The following is a 19,629-nucleotide window of genomic DNA, read 5'->3' on the forward strand; positions in this document are numbered from 1 at the left end:
GTAGTAAGTCCTTAGCAGTGCGCGTTGTATTTGAGAAGATGGAGAAGTTCTCAAAATCATCTCTTTCATAGAAATTTAGTTGTAAGAATTCCTCTAGGTTGACTTTTAGACTATCAATTATCATTTCTTCTTCCACCAATCTCTATGATAAAAAGGATGCAACTACATTTGATATTCCTTGCTTGATGTTGTCAACAATCTTCTTCCATCGACTGGATTCCTTGGTAAAGCTCTAAAACATTTCTTTAGCTATGATTACTGCACTGTACCATCAAATAAAATCATAGATATCCCCCTTGCTGGTAACTCAACCATTGATCAATTCTTGCTTTGGGGTCTCCATCAGACTTTGAATGTCAACAATCACCTCTTCTTTGTAAATATGCTCATCCATCCATGATTCCTGCATGCATTGGATCTTGGAGCATGCAGCTAACACCCTATTGTACACTTCCACTAATTCTTCTGCTTGTTTGAAGGCTAGCTTTTGGATTCCTTTGATTCAAACTTTTGCACCTTGAGCAGTCTACTTGATTCTATCAATATCAACTACTACCTCAATGGAAGCTCCTGTTGGAGGGACAAATGATGGACCTTCCTCTCTTATTGGATGATGCAAGTTATTAATGTACTGACATAAGGCCTTAATTTCTCTTCTTCTTTTTTGTACCCTTCTTCCACTTTCAAAGCCTATCTTTCAAAGCCTGTGTAGAGTCATCAAATTCTTCTAATATTTTCTCTCGGGAGGCCTGACCAAGATTTATTTCCGTAACATGATATTCATCTAGAGCAATCTAATTTTTTCCTTTGTCAACCATGGGAGTCACAAGCTGCAAGACTCTAGATCTTGATTCTCCTCTGATGAATTTTGTATATCTTCTTGCTTTCCCTTGCTCTTTCGATTGGTTTGATCGGTCCAAAATTTCTTGTAATTCAATTACTAGATCAACCTCCCTTAGTTGATGCAATTGAATTCATTGCCTCAACCAATCCAGTATTGGTATACTTTGGTCTCCCATAATCACCAATTGCTCTTTCCTTTGGACTACTCGAATGTCAATCTCTTCTTCACCTCTTGGACTATCCACTGTAACCTCAGGAACTATGGCTTCAACATTTGGAGGATGTATTGCTTTTGCTAGAGTTTATTCCTCTAGTGGACCATCTTCATCATTAATCATTTCCCACTCTAAGATTGTAGCAAGACTTTCCTCTATAGTAATATCTTGATCTCTCCCTCTTTCTTGCATGGACTTTTCATAGGTGTTTATACTTAGTCTATCATGAATTGGCCTATCCTAATTTTCTTCTCACTCATATCTCCTTATACTTGTCCCTATATCCTTCCTTTCAAATTTTTCCATCTCTTGAACACTTGGAGTATGACTCAGAGAAGAGGGAGCATTTCCATGTTTTTGCTTCTTATTTTGAGGTTCTTGGATGACTTCCTTAATCGTAGGATGCTTTTCTCGAGATACCTCTTTCCCTTTCTTGGTTCCTACATCTTCAGATGGAGTTCCTCTTTCCTCAATAGTCCCCTTAAATATTTGTCTTGATCTTTCATCCCTAAGTGGTCTATGATCAAGCACCCTATATGTGAACCCATTAGCTGGTGTAGCTAATTTTTCAAGCTTACACTGAATCCACCATCTCATGAAATCTAAGACTGGCCTTCAAAGAGTTTCTAGATCTGTAACGTCTTTCCTCTTCCAATCATATGGTTCAACTATTTCTAGATTGAATCCCATTTGCATCATGTTTGGATCCTCGTCCATTTGATTAGGAACCCTACATATGTTGCATGTTCTAATAATGTTAAATGGTAATCTTGAATGCATCTTCTTCCTAATCTCATTCTCATCTATCGCATTTGCCCAAAAGTCTTCAAGGTGAACCTTGTGTTGGTACTTTGATCCTCCTATTGATGAGATCTTGTTGTAAGGATCAAAATCATTCCTTTTCAGATAAAGTGAAAGATGCAAGAAAAGGAGCTAATTTGCCCTTCTCCTATGGAAATTAGGAACTCTAATCCAAACTTCTTCTCCCCTTTTTGAATTTTGTCATAGGCTATAAGTTTTTGAGACCATGTTGTCTGTTGGGTACTTGGGAAGTTTGTATGGCTCCATGGAGAATCTTGGAACTCAAATTTATGGAAAGGTGGGAAACTAAATGAACCAGGCACAATATTCTTTGACCAACTTCATCGCAACCACTGACAATCTTATATGTGGCCTTTTTTGTAGTGTTCTTACTATGCACATGGAAAATATATCATTAACACTCATGTAATCATCCTTTGAATATAAATGCAACTATGGGAAGCACTCATGGACTTTGAGGTGTTGAGTTCCACTTCCAATCGGTCCTTTGCATCATAGTCCCTTGTAATTCATTCTCCATGCTAGCATGTAGATTACATATGAGCTCATGAAAAATTTCCTTGTATGCTCTAGATTCATCAACTGTTCATTCAGATTATCACTTATGAGCCCAGCCCAATCTATTTTGTCACCTTCCTCCATCACCTCCTCAACAAAATACCACATCCAAGATTCAAATCTATAAGAATGAGGTATGCCAAATATGCGACTCAACATCATGATCATGTCATTATATTCCCTCTACAAGTTGAACCATATTATCTCCTTAGGAATCTTGGAATGATGTGATCTATTCTTTTTCAACCATCTTTTGTTGATTATTTCATCATAAAAATGGACTCCAGAGGTGTAGATTCTCAATGCTTTCTCCTGTGTTTTTGTGACCAGCCTTAGGTGAGAAGGAATTCCAAACACTTTAGAAATGGATGCTAAAGAAAAGTCTGCTAGAATATTTTGTTCAAAATCCTTGATGGTTCTGTCCCTAGGACTGTAGTGTTTGGTACATTCCACAATCAACTCTTGATGCTAAAAATAAGGTGGGAAACTAGCTATAGCAACAATTCCACTTTTCAAAATCCTTGTGGCTAGGTGTGTTGGGTGATGATCATTGTATCAAAGCATTCTCTAGTTAAAATCTTTCAAATCGAGGCCACCGAGGCTTGTATCTCTGATTTTTGCCCACTTTGACACAATTTTGGATTCAGGATCCTTTCATTCTTTATCAATTGTCTGCGTGTTTCACCTATTCCCTTAGGTTTTTCCATTCTCCTTTGATGGAAAATAGAAAATGTGCACAGATAAGACTATGCAAAGAAAGTATAAAAAATAGATACAACTTGTCCATAAGACAAGGATTTTGGATTTTTGCCAAAATTTCCATACTCCTTTCAAGATTCACTTTTCAACATTTTTGCGAGAAATATGCAATTTCCATAACTCACTGCAAAAAAATTCTTTCAGATAGGATTCAAAATCCTCTATCGTGAATTCCTAGAAAAATCCTCAACAATTTTAGAAAATTTCTCAAAAATCTTCTTTTTGAACTCCTTGAATCTCACTCCTATTCTCAATTAGCTCTTCAATTTTTTGTGTGAGCATAAATGAATGAGAGGGTTTCTTATATAAATCATCCTTCAAAAAAGATGCCTGTAAAGCTATATGCTAAAATAAGGTAGTTTTTTTACTTAGCCATCAAGGTTTCCATCGTTTGTGCCACTTGTCACTTTTTTGTTGTTTGTTTCAAAAAGTTGCTATTATTGATGCTCTTAGCTTCAAGATGAAGCTAAGTATTCCTTTATCCCATTTTGATTTTTTTAATTTATTAATTAGATATCAATTAAAATCAATATTTAATTAATTTCCATGTTTTAATGAAAAATCAAATTTCTTTCCAACTTTTCTCCAATTTATTATTATTATTATTATTATTATTTAAACAATCAAATTAAATATCAGTAAAACTAATATTTAATTTTTTATGTAAATCCAAAACAAATCTCTTTGAAAGAAAATCATTTTTTCACTTTTTTCTAAATCCAACTTTTCATTCATGAGAAATTTTCATTCAAGCTACTCTCGGCTCTATATCTCCTTAGAATCATAACTATGATATTTGGGTATTCTTTAGAGGAAAAATTGGGATTCATCCTAAAAATATTAATGGCCGCATATACAACTAGTAAGATTTTTTCCACTCTATTCAATTTTTTGATTTCCTAGATCTTCATATTTAGCAAGAGTTGGTTATAATCATCCTCAACTGAATTCGGATTTCCCAAATCAATCCTTCACCCTGGAGAATGGATTACCCAGTTAAATTCATTTATTTTTCAGCATAATTACTCTTAAATAAAGACACATGAATGAGTTATATGAGTTGGGGTGCCATATAAAATGTATAGTGTAGATGACTTTGTTTTTACAACAATAGTAAAAATCCTCCAGCACCTCAACCTACGAAAGGAGTTGCAATGTGGAAAATACAAAATGTGTTTTTCGTCATTTTAAATTAGTCATGGATTAACTTTCCAAAGGAAACTTTCCTTAGCCAACCCAATTATGTGCTCCACAATTTGCGGGAGTGGGGTTTTCTTGGAATGAAGGATTTTGTCCTTCATAAAACATTCGACATCTAACTCATTTCTACACTCCAAAATTTTCAAGGGCGAGCTTTTTTCCAAATGAAGGATTTTATCCTTCATGTAATATTTCTCCACTATCATAAAATCCCACTCCATGGAGTGTTGAAATTGTAATTTCACAATAGTCAGGGATTTTTCACTTTATTCGTTCCTTGGGTTCTCCTGACTTGCACTCCACAAAACAAGGAAATCTATAGCTGGCGTATTATTTTAAAGTAGTGGTCCCAAGCCTAGGTGATGATGACTACTGGTCACAACAATGACCTCATGAGAAGTTTAGCATTCCTCAGAAACAAAACCACTAACTCCTAACCATTTCTTTCCTGCTATATTCTTTGTTTTGAAATTCTTTACTCTACCTCTTTGCATGAAATTCATTGATTTTAACTCTTTCTCCTTTCCCTGATGTAGCTGTCCATTTTCTTGAAATCCCTCTATTCTCCATCACATGGGACAAAAGCATAATATTTCTCTTTTTCTTATGTCTTTGTTTAATTTTATCGACATAAAAGAAATTATAAATATTATTAAATGATAATGGGGCCTTAGCATTTAATTATATTTATAATATAACTCACAATTTTAGGAGGAACATTATAGGTTCCTTAATTTTTAGTGTTCTAATCTACTTACTAATAGCTCTCGTTTACTTCTTCAATTCATTCTTTACACATTCTCTTATGGAAACATCATACAGAAATGTGGAGTACCCTTCTCTAATACAGTGTGGAAAAACTAAATTTACACAAAGATAATATTATAACTTTTATTATTCATCCATTCAATGCATATTATAGTTATGGAGTATGACTAATCATAGATCCTATGCATTTAGGTTGGATTTTCAATCACTTTGATTATGTGCCTGCTATTTTCACTCTCAAATCTCTATGTGAATTCTTACTATAGTGAACACATTATTACACTCACAATAATATAATATTAACTTGTTTATCAACAAATTATTATTGGCTTAAATAAATTCATTTTATAACACATTAATAAAGTAAAAAAACCCATGTGAACACTGATTTCTAATCAACCACTATTCTCTAGTTGGTTTTATAGGGGAAGCCTTTCACCAAAGTCCCACAAGCTTGTAATACAAGTCAACTGTTTATTTCTCCAAGCTTGTAATTCCTCTTCTATAACTACTTGTAAAAATCTTATTGAAAATGATTACATGATGTAAAAAGTGCCTTTAGATAATCACATTTGCTTCAAAGTTTTCTAAAATTTCAAGCTATGATTCTTCTTTTTAATAAAATTAAATTTTTCTCTCGATAGTGCAAATTTTGATGATGAACCAAATTATGGTTTTGAATCTCTATCTTAAAAAAAAAAAATCCAATTTTATACAGCATATGAAGACATCGTTAAAAAAAAATTCCCCTTCATTTATATTGCATCCTCATTTAAGAAAGAGTAAAAATTGAACACTATTTTGTTTAATTGAATTGGCTTTAGGAGTTCCATTATGCATAGAAATTTGGCAAGGAGGGGATATGATATGAAACCTACAAAATTCTTTTGTCTATTACTTTTGAACCCTCATCTTCATAACTATTTTGTAACTTTATTCTCAAACTGAATTGTTTTGAGGCTTTCTATCAAAGAATTTTCTTTAGAACTTAACTCTTCCTTAGTGACAAAGACAATTCTCTTTTGTTCCTCAACTTGTAATTTCAATTCTAAATTTATTTTTTCAAAGTTCTCTTTTTCCTTTAAGAATTTATTTTATTGAACACTTAAATTCCTTTTTAATTCCTTGATCTTTTTAATTGCATAAAGAAATCCAAATTCTAAATTAGCCTCAACAAGTCCAACATCATCATCACTATCTGATTATTGATAAGTAGTTTCTATAGCCATGAATAGAACTTCATTTTCATCACATTCAAAACTACTAAATTCACTATTTGATACACCATCAATCAAACTCTTCTTCTTCTTAAACAACTTCTTTTTGTTATAGGATTTCTTTTTACTTGATTTCTCTTTCTCATCATCTACTTCATCATGATTATAATAAGGACATTTAGATGCAAATTATCTTATTTTACCACAATTAAAGCATTTTAAATAAATTTAACCTTTGTAATTACCTACTCATTTCTTTAATTTTCTTGATATATGCACTTCAAGAACATCAAGATCTTCTGATTTTGAAGAGGCTTCCTTCACTTTCTTTTCCACCTTGAATGATGCTTCTTTGTATCTAGATTCTTGCTTTCCAAAAAATTTCATTTCATAAGCTACAATTGCTCTATGAATATCTTCCATTGTATACTTGTTAATATCTCTAGTTTCTTCTATACAACATATCTTAGAATCAAATTTATAAGGAAAAGATATCAAAAATCTCTTTCCGACATCAATATCATCAATTTTTCACCAATTCCTCTTATGCAATTTACAATTTCATCTATCCTAAGGAGATAGTCTTCTACCTTTTCATCATTACCCATCTTAAGGTGTTCAAATATTGCTTTCAAATGTTGTATCTTGGCTTCCTTAACTCTAGCATTACCATGATATGTATATTTCAATTTTTCCCATACTTATTTAGAAGAAGTTCAATGCATTACCTTAACAAAAAGCATCTTTTGATAAACTATTAAGTATATAAAATCTAGCTTTCATATCAATTTCATACATCCTCTTTTCATTAACATCTATAGTTAAAGTATTAGGAACTTTATAACCATTAACAATTGAAGCCCAAAGATTGATATTAACAGATAATAAATATGTTTGCATCATTACTTCCCAAAAAGAATAATCTAATCTATCAAAAATAGGAATCTTTGAAGAACTATCTTGAGCCATAAAAGATAAGTATTCCACTCAACCAAAATCTACCCAAAGTTGTTAAAGTTGATATAGGAAAAATTTCTCTGATACCACTTGTTTGAATACTACCACTTAGAGCAAGGGTGAATCTATGGTTTAAAATAATTTTGAAAAGTTGAAACAAACTCAAGTTATAAAATTTAACACATGAGCAAGATAAGTAATGCATAACAAAGTGACACAATATTTTAACATGGAAAATCCCTTAGGTTAAAAAACCACTTTAAATATTCATCTAAACATTATTGGCCTCTTGGTAAAATATTTTAGAGCTACAACTCTAGGAAGCACCAACACTCTGTTTTAGAAACACCAATTTCAAGGAACACCATTCCCTTACACCTAAAGCACCAACTTCATGAATACGAGAAGCACCAACTTCCAAAATGAAAAAAATGAGATATAAATCAGAGGATAATCTTTGTTACAACACAAAACATGAATTAATAGTTTCAACTTCTTTTTGAAAACATAATGTAAGATATACTTCTATTCTCCTCAAAACATCAAATATCAAAATATGTTTTCTTTTTACATTAAAAGATCTGATAAGATGCTAATATGAATGAATGAAGAAGAAATATATAACCCTTCCTGTACATCTAATAAACCTATAAAATGAAAATCAAATAAGAAATAAGAAAATAGAAACATAAAATCATTACCTTCTTTGATGTTAAAAATTTGTCTGCAAACTATTATGTCTACAATGAATTCCACACAAATCCTACAACCTCTATCAAAACCCTCTATTCGATATTTTAGAGGAATGTGTCCTCTACTTATAAACCAAGAAATTCAAAATTTTGGAGGCAATACATACCCCAAACTTTCATTAGACCAAAACTGCTCAAAACTACTAAAATTGTCATAACAATTTAATAACTGATTTTGATAAACATACTTTTTCTCTTTCTATAAGTGTGGTATGCAAAAACTAACAAAGACCCATTTGAGATAACTCAACAACCTTTCCAAACAGGAATGAAGGTTGGAGTCTAACTGATAACAAAGCTTGTTGACTTTCTAATAGACCAAAACTATTTATTTTTATTCAGTTTCTAAACCAATGTGAACATTAGGTGTTAATTTTATAACACGTAAGTGTTTGTCTTGAATATGTTTTGAAAGATATTAAGAACATAAAATAAGATAATTAAATAATGTTAAGCATATCACATGCACATTATAATTTCATTATTGACATCAATGACAACAATCAAAGACCAAATACCAAGAGTTCAACAGTTAGTATGTTAAGATGATATTAAATTATTTTTTCTAGGTATTTGCACTTTTGGATATGATTTTATTCAATAATTAAAAAATTTTGAACGTTTTACAAAATTTTCATGCAATAGAAATAAAAATAAAACTATTTTTTTTTCTAGTTTGATAAAAATTGCCAATTGAAATTAAATTTTTACCCCTAAATTAATGTTGGATTTGCCATGATTTTATACATTTTTTCCAAAGGGGTGTTTCTAAAATTTATCCCTGACTCTATTATAAGGATCATTTGGTGTGTAGGATGAACAAATCCCTACTTCAAAGTCACCAAAGTGGAAGGAAACCTAGGTGATTCTATTACATGAAAATAATCAACACTTCTTCATTTCCTTCTTTTATCTAGGACATACCAAAATGGAAGAACTATCTTTTCCTTAGGGATGTTTCGTAGAAAGGGCAATTGTATCTTTGCAAATAAACTTCAATGCCATATCTAGTGCAAAGCCTACAACTTTCACTTCTTGCAAGAACAAGGATATAAATCTATTTCACTCATTGAAAGAAAAATTTCATAATATATTTTCTATTAGAGGATTCTAACCCTCTAACATTCCCTAAAGCTAATTTTAATTTATCCATCATTTGAGTTTACTTCTTAGTTTCCATGGGAGAGTGAGGTTCTCTATAGAAATTGGAGAGTATCAGTCTAGCCAACTTGGATGACTTATGATTACTTTTATAATGGAGGGGCCTCCTTTTCTTGCTCCTCACCACTTCACCTTTTATGAGAAATAATGGACTTGAATTTCTAGGTTTCTTCTTCTTCCTTTCTTTGTATCTGATTTAAAAGAAAAATTACTAGGATCATCTTGTTTACTGACATTAGAATCCTCTCCTATTCTCTCACTTCAGGAAACATCTTTATGCACCTTCTTCTCTTTAGATAAGTTGCTCTCTTGAGGATATTGATCAATGGCTATAAAGGCTCCATCAAAAATAAAGTTTGACTACAACTTGTCTAAAGGGAGACATAAGGGAGGAGCTTTGGAATAACTACTATGGAATAAAAATTCATCCTCTCCTCAATAATTAATAATTAAAATCCATCCTCAACCACAAGAAAAGATTGAACAACCTCTATAGGAGTGACAATAAAAGGTCATGCAGGAAAAGGTTTCCCCCAAATAAGGATAGAGAAAGATTTCACAACATGATGTGAGGAAATACTTTGGTGGTGGTGGACACTTTCTTTGATACTTTTAAGAGCCAAATTTTTAGCATTCAAGGGGGTAGAGAACATCTCAAAGGGTCTAGGGTAAAGAGCAAAGTCCGTATTTAGAGCCTTGGGAAGAATTTCTAATTCTTTCCAAAAGGCTTGAGGTTTATGGATCACTAGGTTAGTCAAGGTTTTAGTGAATTGATCTTATAGGTTATTTAGGGAGGAACATAGCATGTCATATCTTTCATCCAATATTAGTTAGCTTGGACCACCTGGAAGAGATTTGGGTTGGAGCATGGGTCAGTGTCACAAACAAAAAATTAGGGCTTTAGGGGTATTTTAGGAGTAGAAGAGGTTATCTGAAGAAGGGATTTCTTATCCAAAATTGGACACTCATTCCTTCTATGTCCCTCTCTCCTACAAAGATATCAAGCATTAAGCCCTCCCATATAAGATATTTCACAAATAATAGGTGATTCATCAATGCCCAAGAAAATCCTATTAACGGCCTCAATACTAGTGTAGATTAAATGTAAGACTATTACATCCAAGTTAGGGATAAAACTATTGGAATGATCAACTCTTAAGACCCTACAAATAGGCTTTAAGAACTAAAAAATTAAATTCTAGAATGATGTAGTTAGGTTGCTAACTGTGACCCATCTGGGGTTTGAGAGGGCCATAATTTATTCACTTACAACATCCAAAGACCATGGTGGGGTTGTAACCTCACACCTAACCACCTTAAAGAATTGTCATTTCACAATAGCTTTTTGGAATTTAGGGTTACTAAAAATGAAAATAAATTGGCCCTTTTGAACCATACAAAAAAATGAATATTGAAACCATAGCTTTTTCCCACATTTTTTGAGGCAATGGAAAATTATTGACATACAACACACAAAAAAAGAAGCACAATGTCTAAGCCTATCTTTCTCCTTTCATAAATATAACTACATTTGGCCATTAGTTCTAATGACAAAATTAGGGAGAGCTAGGTTCTTACCTCTAGTTCCTTCTACTTGGGTGGTGTCACTTGGCTGGGACCTAAAAAGCTTGGCATCTTCTAAGATAGTCAGGGATCCTTCCAACTAAGATTAAATTAATACATAATTCAAAATTTAACACTTAATATCTATATTTCAATATTAGTTTTCTTCTTGTTTCATATTGAAAGTTGACTTGTCAATATTTTTACATCATTTTCTAATTACATAAGGATAGGATCCAAACCTTTAAACAAAAAGTAACACCAAGTCAAAAAGTATATTTTTAGATGTCATTCACTATTTGATATTTAAAGTTGTGACAATTGATAGTATCATTCTTGTTGACTAAATAGTCCACTATAGGCTCCAATAAAAAGAAATGAATGGTAAAATGTATCAAATTATTAGATGTGTCCAAATCATTTCACACACAATTATCATGCATCAATTGGGGTTGTTGAAGCTCTAATGGATTCTCCATTGTTCCTACCTAAATTGGCAATTTTAGGGATACATGATGACACTTGAGATGATGAGGTTTGCATACATCTTGAGAGGAAGACTCCATTAATTCATCTCATTCTCTCACCTTTAGTGAATTTTTAAACACTATCATAAACTACCATATATCAAGATCTTCCAAACTAATGAGCTTTGATTACATGGAACAAACTTCAAATCATAACAATGAGCTAAGTTGCATATTTGGAGAATTTTTAGCTTGTCTACCATGGATGGAATACTCTTGAGAGGAATCAAAGATAGATCTTAAAAGTGCAGTGAGCTCAAACTCATATATTCGATGAGGAGGCATTACGGTAATGTGAGCACTATTTGAGAGCTCCACAATAATACCTATATGACACTTAAAATGGTTCTAGATATGTTATCTTTTTCACATAGACTATATAAATATCATCATTTTAGCACAAGGAAAGAAAGTTTCAAGAAACTACAACCCATGGCTTGTGCGACATAAACCTCCTCGATAGTAAAAAAAATGATGTTGATAACCCAAAAAGAAATGAAGAAATAATAGATAAACTCTTTAAGGATTATATCCAAGCCTCCTTATCTACCTTAATGAGATCCATATTCTTGGAAACCATGAGATTGACTTGAGCCATAATTGGGAACACCTACAACTTAATCCAACACAAAAATTAGTAGATCTTAATTTGATTAACTCCAATAGGCACAACTTTCAAGCCAATCTGTTCTCAAGTAGCACATCTAAAGTAACTTGTACACTCAACAAAAAAATTTACATAATATTTTTTTTCATGCCTCTATGCACCTACTCTACTGCTAGCACTAAAATACATTACTTAGGGAAATGGAAGCATGGAAAAGTATCAATTTATTAGAAACATAAAGTCCCTAATCATCAACTCAACACCAAATGGATAGTCACCCCTACTACTACTCAAACCAAGATGCATAATAGCATTCAACATATAGCCATCAACTATTCATTTCACCCTCCAAATATTTGATCAAAAAAATGACCCACCTATAAGGAAAAACACTTGCAACCTTCCAAAATAATTTTTTTTTTAATTTGATACATTCTTAAATAGTTAAAGTGAGTTTCATTCGTTCAATGTGGCTTGAAAGAATTTATCTTAGGTTGAAACAAGTATTCCCTACCCATAATCACATTCCATTTGGAGGATGCTCAATCATGCCCTTTGGTGGCTTGGGCCATGTACCACAAGTGAAATTTATCCCAATGTATGCTTTGTATTCCTATGGAGGAACACTATGTCATAGCTTCACAATAGCTATACCTCTAGACATAATATTTCAACAAATAGAGATGATCCTATTCAAATTCAATCTTATGTGCTTCTCTCAAATTTATAGAATGCAAAGCCTACAATTGTAGATTGACATCTTCTAACATCAAAGTCAAATTCCACAGTTGCCTTTGGAATAAATTTTTTTTCCTTAAGTACAGTTAGAATAAATGAGATGATGTTTCTCCATAATAAATTTACATGTTTCTATGTTTAGAAAAGCCAATTATATTATCCACTCTAGAGAAAATTAAGGGATTACCATGGTCAACTCTAGATGAAGAACAAATTCAATCAAATAATCTCTTATGTAGGTAATAGGAAGTAATGCTATGTGAGAATTTTTGGGTTGAAACATGACTTGTCAATGGTGGACTTAGAAAAGTCAAAGTAATTGCCTACAAAAATGATGAAACATGACCTTAGTTTTCCTTTTTCTTGTTAAATTTAAAAACTAAAAATGTAAAGAGGGGAAAAAATGCTTGATATTCACAACAACTTGAAGAGTTCATGAACCTCCAACACTCTACATCCACCCCATGTTTCCATTCAAAATATATGCATGCATGCGAAGAAAAAATGTATGTTGGTCATCATAAAGAAGAAAAGGATTTCACAACATTACCATATGCAAGTCCTTCAACCACTACATATGAATTTATAGAACTATATGTTCTTTTATTATTTACTTTAACCCATTTTCTATTCTCACTTGAATGACATAAATGTCGAGCACTTGAAAATAGTACATATCTTAATTACCTTTTAGTCCCTTCATGTACTTCATTTTAGAATAAATGTCTTTTAAAACTTTACACCAATGTATTATTTACTACTAACAAATAATTTATTCCTTCATTTCTTCTCTTATTATATGCGATGTTTCAATACTTTTGTTCCTACAAAGTTTCCTATAGTCTACTAATCAATTAGATATTTATTATAAATTTCCATGTCACTATTTTAATAGCGAAGATACAAAATTGGTCTCAACTTTATAGATTACAGATTATTTAATGATTTTATAATTTTATAAAGAAAAATACATTTATAGACATAGAGGAGAGGGATATGCATATAAGGAAAGAGATATGTAAAGAGGGAGCAAGGGTATATAAATATATCTAGAGGAGATTTAAGGAAATAATGAGATATAGATGAGTAAGGAGATAGAAAGAGGCATGGAGATTAAGATTGAGAAGAAGAGGATATGGATATAAATATATAGAGAAACCTAGATAGAGTGGGACATGGGGGAAGAGGATGAGAGTAAAAAAGGATTGATATCTAGATATAAAAAGGATAAATGAAGGGACATTAGAAAATGGAGAAGGTGATATATATATATATATATATATATATATATATATATATATATAGAGAGAGAGAGAGAGAGAGAGAGAGAGAGAGAGAGAGAGGGTCAGGGGGGCAAGAGGAAGATAAGTATAGAGATAAATCAATACAAAGATGAGATATATAGAGGATGAGAGGGAGAGACACATAAAGGAACAAATACTTAATTGACTTTCCATATCTCTATGCATACCCATTGTACACTAAGGTGTGATTGCTAGTTAAAGTTATGAAGTGTACAGTTAATTGTTCTCATAGTTTTTGAATCTCATCTTTGGGAGGCGTCCTACAATTGCAATGTTGGTAGTAACATACCATTTTACTCCTCTTGGGTAGTGAATTTTCAATGTGGTGGATGGAAAAATGGAAAGGATGTCTTCAATCCAATCATGAAACCTGTGTTAGTTTATTATCAATGAAGGGAGAAAGCCAAGTATAATGGATTACCTCATCACTCTCATCTCTTTTTTTGGGCAAGGGAAAAAAATGATTAAGGTGAGTAGGATTATAGTGATACAAGAGAAGAGTATTTGGTAGTGAAGGCCACTATAATGAGCCATGGTTGTGTAGAAATTGAATGCAACCACAAAAAAAAAAAAAAAAGTAAAATAGAGATTTTTTATACAGGCCCAACTCTACTAAGTAGAGACCAATTTCTTTAATTTAATAGACAATATTTAATCTGATTACATTACCTCTTTATATTCTAGAGGATTGCATATTATTTGGCCTAATTTTCTCATCTATAATAATCATCCAATTCTATAATCATGGATATCCACTCCACTAGAAGCATCTAAAAAAAATACAAATTGCTAAGTTCTCAAATGGATCTTCTTGCATGGGCATGCCATTTGGAGAAGACTCAAACACAACTCTTTCTAATTGATACTTTAACTAGCATAAATGGTGGAGATAATCTTGGGTTTACATTTTCCTTAATTAGACCTTGTTATTGTGTGGTGAACTACCACATCACACTCAATGATGGAATTGGAGTCAAGCAGCAGTAATCTACATGCTCCTCCTTGATGTTGAGACTCTCAATTTGATCTCAAGGTAGTCAAACTTAACTCTTGCATCTTAAAATGCAACTCTTTTTCATTAGTCTTATAGACTCACATGGTACTTCTAATAGAAGTCAACCATCTCTTTATCAAATTTTATCTTTTCTTGTCATTGGGGTCTTATGGACTCACATAGAACTTCTAGTAGAAGTGAGCTATCTCTTTTTCAATTTCTCTCTTTCATTAGAGATCACAAGGTTCAATATTCAAAAAGAAAAGAAAATAAAATAGAGATTTTTTCACAAGCTTAGCTCTGCTAAGAAGAGACCAATTTCTTTTATTCCATAGCCATTAATTAATCTGATTACATTACCTCTTCATATTACAGAGGGTTGTATATTATTTAGCCTAATTTTCTCATCTAAACTAATCATCTAGTTCTACAATCATGGATATCCACTGCACTAGAAGCAACTCAAACAAATAAAAATTGCTAAATTCTCAAATTGATCTTCTTTCATGGGCATGCCATTTGGAGAAGACTCAAACACAACTCTCTCTAATTGATACTTTAACTATCATAAATGGTGGAGATAATCTTGGATTTACATTTTCTTTAATTAGTCCTTGTTGTTGTATGGTGAAATACTAGATCAAACTCAATGATGTAATTGGAGTCAAGCAGTAGTAATCTGCATACTCCCCCTTGATGTTGAGACTCTCAATTCAATCTCAAGGCCCTGAAACTTAACTCTTGCATCTTAAAATGCAACTCTTTCTCATTAGTCTTATAAACTTGCATGGTACTTCTAATAGAAGTCAACCATCACTTTATCAATTCCTCTCTTTTGTCATCACTAGAGTCTTATAGACTCACATAGGACTTCTAGTAGAATTCAACAATATCTTTTTTAATTTCTCTCTTTAATGAGAGATCACAAGGTTTAATCTTCCCCTCCTTTCTCTAACATAGAGAAGACTGGTGACACATCCATGTGCCAATTAGAACAAGTAGTCATCAACTACTTCACTCACATATTGAAACCTTGATCCCCATTGTCACTTTTAACATGCAAACTTGGAGGTTTGCACAACCTTCTCAACATTTTTGTCACTTTCTGCCAACAAGATCCATCAATCCATTCATAATCAATTTGTATACAATCTTTCAAAGATTTTCCACTACAATCTCTATTCCAACATGACTCTTCACTATGACTTTTCAACCCACAACTACTACAAGGGTGAAGATCCCAACATTTATCCTTTGTAAGTCCATCTCTTCTATAATGGGAACATGAAATAAATTCCATACTCAAACATGATTTTTCAAACATGTAGTACTACTAACATCAAATCTATCATAAGCAACATCAAATCTCTCTCTTTTACCAAATCCAAGGCCTTCAAATTTTGACCTCCAAATTGGTTTGATGGGTTCCTTCATGCCTTGCCCATGCTTTCCTAACCCACTTCCTTGAAAACCCATTTTCTGCATAATCTTCAAGCCAATATTATTCTTAAAACAAAATTCATCTCTATCTGGACAAATTTCATCCATACTTGTAGATGGCTTTTTACCTTCATCTTCAACTAATAAAATAGGAGAACAAACCAAATCTTGTGTGCTACAAGAAACATCACAAACAAATGGCTTTGATTTCAACATTTCTTTTTCTTCTTTAAAAACTTTTAACTTCTTACTCAAATCTTCATTCTCTTTCTTGATTTCATCAACTAATATTAAACTATTTTTCAATTCAACATTTTCCATTTTAATATTTTCTAATTCTTTATCAAGTTTCTCAATTTGACACCGATATTCATATCTCTACTTCCCAAACCTTTTAAAATTCTCTAAGAATTCTGAATTACACTTCTCTAACTATCTCAATTCATCATTCAAAATATCTTTCTTACAAATAAGACTTTCATTCTCCTTCTTAACCTTCTTACCTAATTTCCCCATTAACTCAAAGAATTTATTTACACAAGTAAATTACCTAGGAACAACCTTCTCTTTGCTGCAATTTTTCTTTGCAGCTAGAATCGTAGCTTCTTCAAACAAAATAACCAATATCACTATGAACCTTCAATTATCTTCTCTCATTGCTCCATCTCAATATTCTATGAACACGTCCAAGATCTTATCTGTGACTCTAATACCAATTGTAAAAATTGAATGTAGCCACACAAGGAAAATAAAATAAAATAGAGATTTTTTACACAAACCTAGCTCTGTTAAACAGAGACAAATTTCTTTTATTCCATAGAAACTAATTAATCTGATTTCATTATCTCTTTATATTACAAAGGATTGCATATTATTCGGTCTAATTTTCTCATCTAAACTAATTGTCCAATTTTACAATCATGGATATCCACTCCATTCAAAGAAACTTGAACAAATACAAATTTATAAGTTCTCAAATTGATCTTCTTGCATGGGCATGCCATTTGGAGAAGACTCAAACACAACTCTTTCTAATTGATACTTTAACTAGCATAAATGATGGAGATAATCTTGGATTTACATTTTCTTAAATCAGTCCTTGTTTCTGTGTAGTGAACTACCATATCACACTCAATGACAGAATTGGAGTCAAGCAGTACTCATCTGGAGGTTGTACCTTGCTTGCACATCCAATATCAAAGTTTCATAGGAAAGATAATTGAGAGAGAAACTAGAAAAGAACATATTTTTCTTGATATAAAATGGACAGATGAGAATGGAGATGAATTCTACTATGAATGTCTTATTAGGAAAATTCTCTATAGAGAATGGAGGAGAGTCCTATTCACTTATGTTAATATTCCATAGTTGTGTGAAGGCACAAACAAGTCAAAGTCAATGGAAGAATGGAATGATTCATCATTTTATCAAGTCTAACCACAAGAGATGACATAATTGTCTATGGAGGAAAATTAAGCACTTTGAATGACATTTTCCACACAAGATGACATAACTGTCTATGCATGTGCCATTGTATATCATATCTATTGATTGAAAATAAAGTAAAACATAGTTTTTTTAAATTTCAAAATTTTCAATGATTTTAAATCACCACTTGTACTTTGTAAGGGGTGTATTAAAAGGTGTTTTATTAACTTGTGAAGTCTCTTTTATAATCTACAATATCGGCTATAGTTTAGGGGTTGATATATTGTGTGATATGGACTACCTTGTACACCTTTTTGGGAGGCACCTAACTATTCTACAAACAAGGCATACATACCCTACTCCCTAGTGGCTTGTGACCTTTCTAAGAGTCCATGTTCTCCACCACTATGCCAACTTAAGTTGTACATAATATTATAATAAAAATAGATATGAAAACATAATTGAACTTTACAAAATAAGAATGGATGTAGAACATACCTTAAAACTTATATCATTTTAGAAGATACTTTCTTTTATATAAATAAATGATACAAAGTTGCAATAGTATTATTTTGTGTTTTTTTTTAGTCTAGCTAAGAAAGTGCAACATTCAAATGTATAGGAAGAAAAATAAATATAGTATTTGTAACTATTTTTTTAATTGAACATCTGTTAAATAGACTATCAATTATGAAAAATGAAGTTATAAGAAACACAAGTCTTTGTTACCTATAAAAGGGTGGTAATAATTTCTAATTGTGATCTAAGCATCTTAATTTTACAAGTATTGCACCTCAAATGCTTTGTAGGGCATTAATCAAGACAAATTGCAGTCCCATTGTATTTTTCTACTTTGTTTACAGAAAATTTTAATTAAGAAATATATTCAACCTAAATATTTCCTTGATTCTATCTTGGTTGAATTTGTGAGGATCTTTTTGATAAAGGAGGCAGGGAGAGGGCCCTGAGCCCAAAGTTACAAAGCCAAAAAGACAAAGCCCACGTCTATTACAACTGAGTAGCTAGCCAATAAAACCTAAACCAATACAGAGATCATTCCCACAAAATAATAAAAAATACTACCTAGGACGAGCATAATAATTGATACCTATCACAAGAATATGAATTAAAATGATTGAAGATTGCATCAAACTAAAACTAATAAACATCTTGTAATCACAAAAATCAATCCAAAATATATGAATTGATATAAACCATTTGCAAATAACAAAACTATAATAGTTTAGAGTCTTAATACCATGAACTTTCTTAACATCAAAAATCTTAGAGATAAAAAAGTAACATAAGTTCAAAATAATGGAGAGAATATTAAACTTAATACTAATTAAAGGTTTAACACCTCTACAAGAGGTGATCAAAATAATGAAAGACAAAGGAGAACTAACTTTTTAAATATCATTCAAGTCCTTGATCAATTGCGAGAGATCCCCTTGCTACTCTATGATGTCTTTAGCCTTAGATTGCTTGTCCTTCTCCTTTCTATTTAGGTTCACTTCCTTAGTCTTGTGTAACCTAATTTTTCAAGTAATGACCCCTCAAACCATTATTTCCATAATCTCCCTCTAGATAAATCAAATAGTCTCGTAAAAGACCCCCAAATCAAGGTTGGTAAAGGAATCATTCTACATTTTATCTAGGAAATCAATCTTCTCTTGAAGAGCATCCAATTTTCCAGAGAGCATGTCCTTAAGGTCTTTTAAAATTAACAATATGGCTTCCATTTCCATATTCCTTTCCTACTCTTCCTCACTATAG

The sequence above is a fragment of the Cupressus sempervirens genome, chromosome 3, assembly GCF_028749045.1.
Source record: "Cupressus sempervirens isolate cs-2001-9-10 chromosome 3, ASM2874904v1, whole genome shotgun sequence".
Lineage (NCBI taxonomy): Eukaryota > Viridiplantae > Streptophyta > Pinopsida > Cupressales > Cupressaceae > Cupressus > Cupressus sempervirens.